Source organism: Cryptomeria japonica, chromosome 7 (genome assembly GCF_030272615.1).
Source record: "Cryptomeria japonica chromosome 7, Sugi_1.0, whole genome shotgun sequence".
In the NCBI taxonomy this organism is placed as follows: Eukaryota; Viridiplantae; Streptophyta; class Pinopsida; order Cupressales; family Cupressaceae; genus Cryptomeria; species Cryptomeria japonica.
In genome coordinates this window covers 616,842,992-616,855,079 of record NC_081411.1, presented here as the reverse complement: position 1 = coordinate 616,855,079, position 12,088 = coordinate 616,842,992, and positions in this window count along the sequence as shown.

The following is a 12,088-nucleotide window of genomic DNA, read 5'->3' as shown; positions in this document are numbered from 1 at the left end:
CTGGCTTCTCTTATTTCTTTTCCTCTTCTTTCACTTTGTGCTCCAGTTTTGTTTCCAACTTATCATCTAGTACAATTCTCTTTTGCTTGTCGGTTCTCAGCTGACAATACCTTGCTATGTGACCAAAAATTTGACACTTATAGCATTTCACATTAGCACTATAAGATGCACTCAATGCATTCTTGTAGGACATTTGCATATTACTCCTACATTCATAACTCTTGTGACCAAACTCATTGCAATTATAACATATGACATTTGTACTTTGTAATGCAGCAAATGAGTTTCTACTCTCAAAACTAGGGTTGACATTCATTTTCCTATAATCTGCCATTCTATGACCGAAATTACACCAGTGACAATAACCATGAAAATTTGGAACATACCGGTTAGGTTGTCTTGAACTTGCAAGCGGCTACCTCATTGGGGGTCTTCCTTTCATGTTGCTAACCCTTGTGAATCCTTCATGATCAATACTTGCATTTCTCCTTATATCTGCATATTGGTGCATTGAGTATGGTCTCTGGTTCATTGATTGAGTATACTGATTTGTGTGGCAGTTTCTAGTAGCATCTGCATATGTCTTCTTGCCGGTATCCTTGACTACCGCGAATGTCTTCTTCTCTTCACCTTTATTTGAAGAAGTGAATCGCATCTCCTTATCAGATGTGTCTTTGCTGTTTGAACTTTGACCTTCTTGAAAACCTAAGCCACCGGTATCTTTGGATTGCTTCTGTTTCTTCAGCATCTTGTCTAGGGCTTCAGTCCTGCCTCCAAATTTGCTTCTCACTTTTATCTCTTCCTGACTTTTCTCTAAGTCCTTTCGGAGTTTCACTATTTCTTCTTTAGAATTCTAATGTTCCTTTTCCTTTTCACTCAGACCGGTACTAGTGACTTCACACATCCTCTTGGCCTCTTCCAACTGGAGTTTTAGATCTGTGATTGTTCTCTTCGACTCTTCAAGAGATTGCTCTAGCAATTCTTGTTCTTTAGTTGCAACCCTTTTACCTTCTTTAAGTCTCTTCTTATTTTCTTTAGCTCATCTAAGGCACTAATAAGTTTCTCTTTAAGGTCTACTTGTCCTTCTTGCTCTTCCTCTTCAGCTTCTTCAGGTACCACTACCTCTTGAGCCATAAAAAAGTTTTCTTTGACTTCATCTCCACTGCAACAATCATCTGAGGCACTTTCCTCATCTGTGGTATCATCTTTATGTGTGTAAAGACTGCTCTACTTCCAGTAGCCTTTTCTACCATGCTGGTAGACATTTTTCTTCCTATCCTTACTATATGATCTGCTATTGATTGATCATCTTCATTCTTATCACCATAAGGACATTTAGCAGCAAAATGTCCAATCTTTCCATAGTTGAAACATTTCAAAGGAAACTTACCTTTATATTTGCCTGAACCTGTCTTGAGTCTTCTGACAAAGTTTGCCATGATGTCATCAGAGTCTTCACCGATTGCATCATGAGCAGATTCTTCTTTTCCTTTTCTTTAAGTCTTGAATGTAGCTTCTTTCTTCACAACATCAGTACAGGCAATCCTCATCTCATAATGACACCAATCCAGCCCCACAATAAATCACCGATTACAAAATTTATGAGCACCAACTCAAAGGAGCACCAACCCCTGCACAATTTATAGGCTACAACCTAAAGGAGCTACAACTCCTGCACTAATCTACAACTTAGTGAAAACAATCTAAAACTTAGGTATACAAATGAAATCACTGTTGCAAATGAAGTTTTGTAACCTTACAATATTATCCTCTACTGGTTTTAGCCTTACCAGTCTATATTCTCTCCACCCACTCTACAACTTGACTTCGCTGATCACTTTTCTCAATCCCCTCTCACAATGTTTTCCCTCTCTCAAATCACACTCAACCACTCTTAATCAGGCACAACTTCTACTAGTTTGTCACCTCTGTGTTCAATGCACTCTCCATCGGTTGTTTCTTATGCCGGTTGAAAGATCCCTGATGGATCTTTTAAGCTGACAGGCTGTAATTTTTAATTATTTGTTTTAAAATAAATTCTTTCTGTTTATTAAATGATCTTTCAGAGAGAGACAGAAGTTGCAGAAAGGTTGTGTCTTTTGTTTTTATTTGTATTTTTCCAGATATAGGTAAACAATGAATAACAACAACAACAAATATGAAATAGGCTGGAAAATAATGTGCAATAATATAATATTCAGCCAATCCAGAATAGCTACAAAACGTACTAGGCAAAATACATAAATGATATGCTAGCAAAGTATCTACCAACCAAAACAATGTTGCTGGCTACAAGAAAGACCATCCACACACAATGAAAAGAGATGGCTGATGAATACCAATCAGCAACCCACGTGCCAGCTGGAAGGAGGCCGTACGACTGTTGCAATCACAACCAGGCAGCCAAGGAACTCCCACGTGCCAAGCAATATACCCAACGTCCAAAGCCAAAGCTCTTCCAATGCTGAACTTGCACTCGAATCAAAGTCTGAAACCAAATGAAGCTGCTGAAACCTTCTATTGGGGTTTGCGTCCCAATATCCAAGCCCTGGGGTTTGCGTCCCAGTTCTCCAGAAATCGCTCCTCAGAGAAAATTCACAAATTTCAAGTTTGAAGATGTAAAAAGATAATAAAATAATGAGCCAAAATCTCCTTTTATCTCCCTCTCAAAGCTACTCGAACCCTAAAGGGAGAATATGCTTTTACCTTTATTAAATAATGGCATATTCTTAATTAAAAGGCCTTTATGTATAGGAAAAACACCCCTTTCGTCAAATAACAAAACTCAAGGTGCTAGAAGGTCTCCGGATGATGAAAATAAGTTATAATAATTCAAGACCTTTCCAACGAGCTATAACACATATGCCTACCTGACCAGAAGAAGCCAAAATCCCCTTATTACTCCAATTACCTATATAAATAGCTTTATTTAATTAATAAGACGCTAACTTAGGAAATATTAAAAATATATCCCAAATAGTCGTATCATGATCATCTGACTCCACAAGTCTAAAATGGAGCCTGCCACCTATCTGTGACTGTTGTCAGAAATCATGGATCCTCGAGCAATCTTGTCCCTAAAATCTAGGCATGCTCCTAAAAGCTAGGAAATATACCCAAATCTCCTGAAACTGAACCCAAGGAATAGTCTCATGGCAACCCAACCCTGGGTATTGTCAAATCCTCCTAAATAGTAGGAATAGCCTCCACAAAAGAAGGAAATGCCTCCTAAAATTAAGGAACTGCTCCAAACAGGTCCACTACTACCAGAATACCAAATCCCAAACATTGAATATCCTCTTTGAGTCTCTATCCACCATTGTCAGCCTACAAGACCCCAAAATAAGTTGACTCACATGTCTCTGCTAGACAAAGCTAGAGAGGGGACATGACAGTCCTCCCCTCTCGGAGATGCTTGCCCACAAGCAACTGCAAGTTGGATGCTGCAAAATAGACTCACCCTCCCAAGTGGCATCCTCTATGGGAAGACCTCTCCAGCGTACCAAATACTCCCGAATCACCCGATTTCTTAGCTGTCGTTCCCTCACCTCAAGAATCTCCTCAGGAACTAGAGTCAATTTACCTTCCTCATCCATGGGAGGCAAATCGGGTGATGCTGTAATATGTTGTCCCAGGGCCTTCTTCAGGCATGACACGTGAAACACATTATGAATTTTACTGCCAGGTGGTAACTCAACCTCATAAGAAACCTCTCCAACTCACCTGAATACTCTATATGGTCTATAAAAATAAGGTTTGAGCTTCTCAGCTCCCCATAAGCTATTGTTATAACTTAGACTAGCATCATGAATGAGGTTGTAAATGCTATTATACCAATGCCAACCAAGGATATCGATCCCGATCTCAATGTCCATCAAGTTGTTATATCTCTTCACACTCCCATGCAACTCAAGAGCTAATGTAGACCATGATAAATCTGCAAGTGCATGGGAAATCGCAGCAGGACAACCACTAACTACCGGAGAGTCAAGGAAGATTGAATCACCAGCCAACAAACACATAGCTACCATATCACATGAAATTTGTGACACATCCAAAGAAGAATTGTAGATGCCCTTATCACCAAAAAAAATTGTTTCTTGGGTGGTTGTTCCACTATGAATGATATCCATAAAGTCATTGTGCTCATCCATGATTGCATATCCTTCAAATTTGTGATCATCATGAAAATCCAATGATGCAATATGTGACTCCTCTAAAATTGGTTTGCAATCAACATACTTACTTTGCTTATGCTCAATCTTTATGTCTTCTTTTCTTGGAAGAAAGTGTGATCGAAGATATGCAACTCTTTGTTGTCTTGCCTGATTTAAACGTTTGTGGCGCTCCTTGATTTGTTGTAAGTGCTGCCTTGTCTGGACAAAAAACAACTTAACCTATCGTGCTCTTTCTAGACCCCCTTCATTCAACCTTCCAGACTGTTCTATCTGAGCTGGTCCAAAGCACATAAAATTAGTCCCATGGTGAGATGCATCATCAAGCTTATCGTACAACATGATTGCACCTTGTGTAACACCCATGGTAGAATCTCTAGCACTCATCTCTTCATGCTTAGAATTTGCATTAACTTGAAAAAGAAAAGGTATTTTACTGCTGTTATAAAAATTAGAATGACTGTCATGCATTTGTGTCATGTCATCAACTCTTACAAGTACCTCTTTATTGAAAATAACACAAGCATTTTGAGTGCTATCACTTATAGAATATCCTTCATTTGTTATTCCATGTATCATGGTGGCAAACTCTCGAGAATGAGAATGTACACAACTGTTGTCTCTAATCAGAATTTTGGGCTCCTCCTTTATACTTTCTTTCGAATCATCAAACATCACCAACTCTTGACTTGTCCCATGTCTATCTTCCCAAAATTGAATGCCAACATTAGATGACTCGATAACATTGTCTTCTACATGAGTATGGGCTGCTAGCTCACTGTTATTACCTTTCCTTGTGTTTCCTTTGAAGTCTTCAACACTGAATTGTACTTGCACACTCTTGGCTGCCACATCTTCAACAATAACCATTAGCTTCCTTAGCTCTTTGTTCACTACTGATATGCCTATTGTCGGTGTGTTATTGATTTTTCTTGTCTCAACTGAAGTACTGTTGTCAACATCAACTACAAACTCAACATAAGATAAGTCATGCTCCTCATTATGTATGGAGTAGTGTACATCACAAACTTCTTTAGACTGATTTAATACTGTTGTTTTGATATAAACAAATCCAGTCCTCTTGGAAGAGACATCATCAAAATAACCATACTTAACCAATGTATCATGTATACCAACATTTGCAAATTCAATTTCACTACTTTCTCCATGAATAGGAGCTGCAAATTCATGTAATTGAAAGAGGATGATGTTGCTGTCCTTAATCATAGACTTAGGAATGATTGTAGACTTTCTTCCATTACCTTGGAAAACTTCAATGCAAGAGTACACTTGCATACATTTGGCAGCCCAATCAAGTAACATATCAAGACTTGAGACTAGGACATCCTTACACTCAAGCAAAGTGTCAACATCATAAAGGTGAGACATCAACATACAAACTGATTTGTGTACTTCTCTAACTGCTATTATAAAATCAGATTGTGGGCAAATAGAAGTTCCCACCACAATCTCATGCTTATTTATCCTTTCATAAATGTCAACCATGCTATAGTTGTCTTCACTATCCTTCTTGGATTTGTGCCCATATGAAATCAAAATATTTATGTCTCAATTTAGGAAATCATAATTATGTTCAAACCTTCCCAAGGTGTCTTCATTGCCATTCCTTATATTGTTCTTGAGGGTAGGGTCTCCTTTCATAAATGTTGACCTATGAAGTGTACCCTACTGTGAGTAACATGGATTTATAGCTTCCATAGCTGCCTTTAATCTAATCCATACCTTCACCTCCATGATTGCTATGCTTTTTCTTACCAATTGTCTCCAAGGTGTAGTATGCGAAACAAACCAAGCATTATCAAAATGCAAGATCTTCTTAGTAGACAATCTCTTGGACTCCATAATAAGCTCTTAAAGATAAAATGCCTCATGTGACCTTAACAAGTGTCCTTTCATTGTAGATGATGCATGATTAGCCAATTTGAAATGAAATATGTTCCATTCCACACAAATGGATATGTCACTTGTGGCTAGTCCATGAAGTGTGTAAATATCAACATTAATGTTTTGAGTCTTCAAGGGGCTCTCTAAAAGAGGGAAGTCATAGACTTCATAAGGCAAACTAGACCAAACTGAATTTCTTGAACCATACCACTTTTCTTCTTCACACAATGTAATATGCTCTTCTTGTGGGCTTATCTCAAGAAGCTTTTCCCTTGTAATTTCTTCATCTACACATTCTTCCCTTGGAAGAAATAACGATCTAATGTATGACTCTCTTTGTCTTCTTGCATTATCAAGTTGATTGCATCTTTCCTTGAACTCTTGCAAGTGTTGTCTTGCTTGGGTAGCAAGCATCTTTGCTTGCATAGCTCTACCTAACCAATCTCAATTCAACCTTTGGCAATGCTCTATATCTGCTGCCCCAAAGCACACAAAATCTGATTTATGATGGGTTGTTTCATTCATGCTAACCTCTATTTTTCTTCATGTATGGAATTGGTCTCAACAATAGAGTCAACTAATTCACTAGAGAATGCATCTGTTTCATGTAACTCAACATTCATTCCTTCATAGCTGTTTCTACTGTCATACTCTCCAATGGAATCCACCTATAAGACACCTTGCAAGGATGTAGAAGTCTCATATGAATTATTCCCTAATGCTGAGATTTTTTTTTCACCAATCAAATCTGCCTGGCTATCAAAGTCATCAACTAATTTTCTGCCAATCTCATTTGCAGACATCATTTCCTTTGCTCCTCCACTGCTTCCCTGGTTCTCAAATGACTCATGTTGCCTCCTTGGTTGATGACATGGAATCAAAAGCATCAAGTCATCTTCATCAGGTATTCCCATGAATTGTATGAAGGAAAAACAGTCACGTATCTTTTTCGAAAGGGAACAATACTTGTTATAGTTGTTCATAACTGTATCATTCAATGTCTTTACAGGAGACCTCCTCTTTGTACTAGTTGATGAAGTCGTACCCTTAGAGTGTCTGGAACTCCCTGAAGGTGTTTGTTGAAATTTTTTCCCTGTTTGTTTATTCTTAGACAACCCTGTCATGATGACCAATTTGGTCTGCAACCAAGCTTCAATATAAAATCAAACTACTGATCTTCACCCAACAGGCTGGCAAGATCAAGGCTCTGATACCACTGAAAGATCCCTGATGGATCTTTTAAGCTGACAGGCTGTAATTTTTAATTATTTGTTTTAAAATAAATTCTTCCTGTTTATTAAATGATCTTTTAGAGAGAGACAAAAGTTGCAGAAAGGTTGTGTCTTTTGTTTTTGTTTGTATTTTTCTAGATATAGGTAAACAATGAATAACAATAGCAACAAATATGAAATAGGCTGGAAAATAATGTGCAATAATATAATATTTAGCCAATCTAGAATAGTTACAAATCGTACCAGGCAAAATACATAAATGATATGCCAGCAAAGTATCTACCAACCAAAACAATGTTGTCGGCTGCAAGAAAGACCATCCACGCACAATGAAAAGAGATGGCTGATGAATACCAATCAGCAACCCACGTGCCAGCTGGAAGAAGGTCGTACGATTGCTGCAGTCACATCTAGGCAGCCAAGGAACTCCCACGTGCCAATCAATATACCCAACATCCAAAGCCAAAGCTCTTCCAATGCTGAACTTGCACTCGAATCAAATTTTGAAACCAAATGAAGCTGCTGAAACCTTCTATTGGGGTTTGCGTCCCAATATCCAAGCCCTGGGGTTTGCGTCCCAGTTCTCCAGAAATCGCTCCTCAGAGAAAATTCACAAATGCCAAGTTTGAAGATGTAAAAAGATAATAAAATAATGAGCCAACATCTCCTTTAATCTCCCTCTCAAAGCTACTCGAACCCTAAAGGGAGAATATGCTTTTACCTTTATTAAATAATGGCATATTCTTAATTAAAAGGCCTTTATGTATAGGAAAAACACCCCTTTCATCAAATAACAAAACTCAAGGTGCCAGAAGGTCTTCGGATGATGAAAATAAGTTATAATAATTCAAGACCTTTCCAACGAGCTATAACACATATGCTTGCCTGACCAGAAGAAGCCAAAATCCCCTTATTACTCCAATTAGCTATATAAATAACTTTATTTAATTAATAAGACGCTAACTTAGGAAATATTAAAAATATATCCCAAATAACCGTATAATGCTCATTTGACTCCATAAGTCTGAAACGAAGCCTACCACCTGTCTGTGACTGTTGTCAAAAATCATGGATCCTCGAGCAATCTTGTCACTAGAATCTAGGGATGCTCCTAGAAGCTAGGAAACATACCCAAATCTCTTGAAACTGAACCCAAGGAATAGTCTCATGGTAACCCAACCTTGGGTACTATCAAATCCTCCTAAATAGTAGGAATAGCCTCCACAAAAGAAGGAAATGCCTCCTAAAATTAAGGAACTGCTCCAAATAGGTCCACTACTACCAGAATACCAAATCCCAAACATTGAATATCCTCTCTGAGTCTCTATCCACCATTGTCAGCCTACAAGACCCCAAAATAAGCTGACTCACATGTCTCTGCTAGACAAAGCTAAAGAGGGGACATGACACCGATTTACTCTACTTCTCCTTATCGGTCAATACTTTTCTCATAAACACTTCAAGTGTTTATCTCTTCGGCTCTCAGTAATTTCACACTACAGCAACAACAACAATCATAGTCTCAAGTCATCATATTTAAAATTGAGCTTTCTTACCAATAATCAATTCAAACTTGGGGCGGTTAGGGTTTCCTCCACCCAAAAAAATATGCATGAGACCTGATCTAGTCTGTATTGTATCGATCACCTGTACTCGAGGAATGCATCTGTACACATTTTCCATTATCCAATGCATACTTGCTAAAGATAGCAATCTTGTACATGATTTTTTGCCTTGAAATTTGTTGACTCATAAAAAGCCTAGCTATTTCCTTCTCGAGGTCTTCTTGCAGTCTGATTTCTTTGCTTTGATCTAGGCGCCAACTACTCCCTGATCTTCCTTTGTCATTCTTTCTTCCTCGAGATGCATCAGTCAGTTACAATCCTGTGATTTTTGGCTGTTTCATTAATGTCAACTAGCTGTTTCAACAACCATGTTGATGGAGGCTTCACTGACCTTTACATGTTTGCCACCTCAGCTCCACATGGCATCACAACGATCATACACTCATCTCACTGACACAAATTTGGTTTACACTTGAACATCTAGCAAACTCATACCGGTACAAGCTTTTGCTGGTGAGAGCTTCTTCTCTTGCTAACCTGTAGTGTACACTACACCAGTAGCACATCTTGACCTCTGGTGGTTTGTGATTATTTTAACATTTTGCCTTTTCATCATAAACAGGCAGGCAACGTCCAGACCGGTTTATGCTCTACCGCTTATCACTGAACATGCTAACACACACATGCATCTTACCTCGTACTGGTGAAGTCACTGATAGTCTCAATAACTGCTTGTCTTCCACCATACCAGTTGACAAGCCTTCATGTTAATCTTCTCAATACCTTATTTGTCTTTCACCATACCGGTACACTCTTCTTCATATCGGATGAGATACCTCTACCGGTAGCCTGCCTGCAATACCGGTTGACATCAATGATAACTCAATACCAACAAGATTATCCAAAAGATTATTTCCCCCTTCATAACATCGACATGATTGTGGATAAGACTGCTGGAAATGCAATGCTCTCACTCATGGATGGATTTTTTGGGTACAACCATATCAAATAGCACTCGAGGATCAACACAAAACAAACTTCACTTGTCCATGGGGCACTTACTATTGGAATGTAATTTCATTCACCTTAAAGAATGTTTGAGATACATATCAGTGAGCTATGACCAATATCTTTGATGACATGATGCATACTTTAATGGAAGACTATGTGGATGATCTCCTAGCAAAGTCCTTAACAAGAGAGAATTCTAGAAACCTCTGGGAAACTCCTAAGATACATTGTCTCAGATAAATGAATAGAAGTTGATCCTGCAAAGGTGAAGGCAATACTAGAAATGTCTCCTCCACAGAATATCAGTCAGCTAAGAACATTGCAAGGGAGGATACAATTCATTCATCGGTTCATTTCTCAATTGGCCAATAAATGTCATCCATTCACACATCTGCTACACAAAAACATTCAGTTCAAATGGGATGAAAAATGCCAACAAGAATTTTAGTAGTTCAAAGACTACCTAATGACACCACCTTTATTAATACCACCTATTCTAGATAGGCCCTTATTGTTATACATATCAGCTACTTCTACTACCCTAGGGGTATTACTTGCACAACATGATACAAAAGGAAAGGAATGTGCAATCTATTATATCTCTAGAACATTGGTCGGGTATGAACTCAACTATACCCCTATCGAGTGAGCATGCCTTGTAGTGGTTTTAGACTCACTTAATATAAGAGACTATATGTTGACACATAAAACCAAGCTCATTGCAAACACTGATCATTTGAAATATTTTTCAAGTTATGCAACTCTAACTGGTCGATTGGAAAAGTGGGTCATGATCCTTAGCGATTTTGATATTGAGTATGTGGACCACAAGGCAATTAAAGGATAGGTGATAACAGATCAACTGGTAGAAGCTCCCATGGAGAGTAATCACCCACTCATATTAACCTTTCTTGATGAATCAATATTCACAGTAACACCCACACAATAGTGGAAGCTCTATTTTGATGGATCATACACCCGACATGGTTCAGGAGTGGGAATTTTCTTCATCACTCCTCAAGGTGATAGCATCCCAAAGTCGTATAGGCTAACATTTCCATGCACAAACAACATCACAAAGTATGAAGCCTTGATCATAGGACTCAAAATGGATATACAGTGGAACCTGAAGGACCTACGAGTCTATGGTGACTCTCAACTGGTAATCCAACAAGTTAATGATGACTACCAAAGAAAGAATGAAAATCTCATGCCTTATAAGCGTATGGTTGATAGTTTCAAATCAATATCCACAACTATCACTTTTGATAAAATTCCATGAAAAGATATAAATACAATGGCTATGATAGCCTCTCTCCTCGATCTACCACAAAATTCTACACACTATGAGTTCTTAGTCAAACAGTTATGAATCCTTGCTTATGATATCCCGAAATCCAAAATGGTATGTTAAATCATTGGTCCCGATTCCCCTTGGTATGGTGAATTCTACACTTACCTTCACGATCAAATCCTTCCACTAGACCTATCTAATAACCAACGTAAGATTTTCATACGCCAATCATCTCGATGCATAATCATCGCTAATACCCTATACTGGTGAGGTCTTGATAATACTCTCCTATAATGTTTAGAGAAAGGAGAGGTGACAACAACTTTACAAGAGGTACATGAAGGTATTTGTAGAGCTCACTCTAGTGGCCTTTCCTTGGCTAAAAGAATCATGAGAATGAGATATTACTGGTCTTCCATGGAGAAAGACTCATTATTTTGTCAAAAAGTAAAAGAAATGCCAAGTTGACGGAGACTTGATACATGCACAAACACAAGAACTACCTATTGCAACACCATGGCCTTTCTTCCAATAGGGACTTGACCTTGTGGGTAAGATACATCCATTATCATCAGGTGGCCATAAATTCATTATCACTGCCACTGAGTAGTTCATGAAATGGATTGAAGTTGTTCCATTAACACAAGTCACTGATAAGAAAATTGCATCCTTTATCCTCAATTATATCATATACCGGTACGGTGTTCTCATGTCCATTTTTACAAATAGTGGTCTTCCATTCAAAAAATAGGATGTTTGTGAATTGTGTGGAAAATTCCATATCCAACACTGATTCTCCACCCCATACTATCCACAAGGCAATGGTCAAGCAAAAGCTTCAAACAAGAATATCCTCAAAATCTTAAATAAAACGACCAATGATGTCAGTTGTGATTGGCACATCCA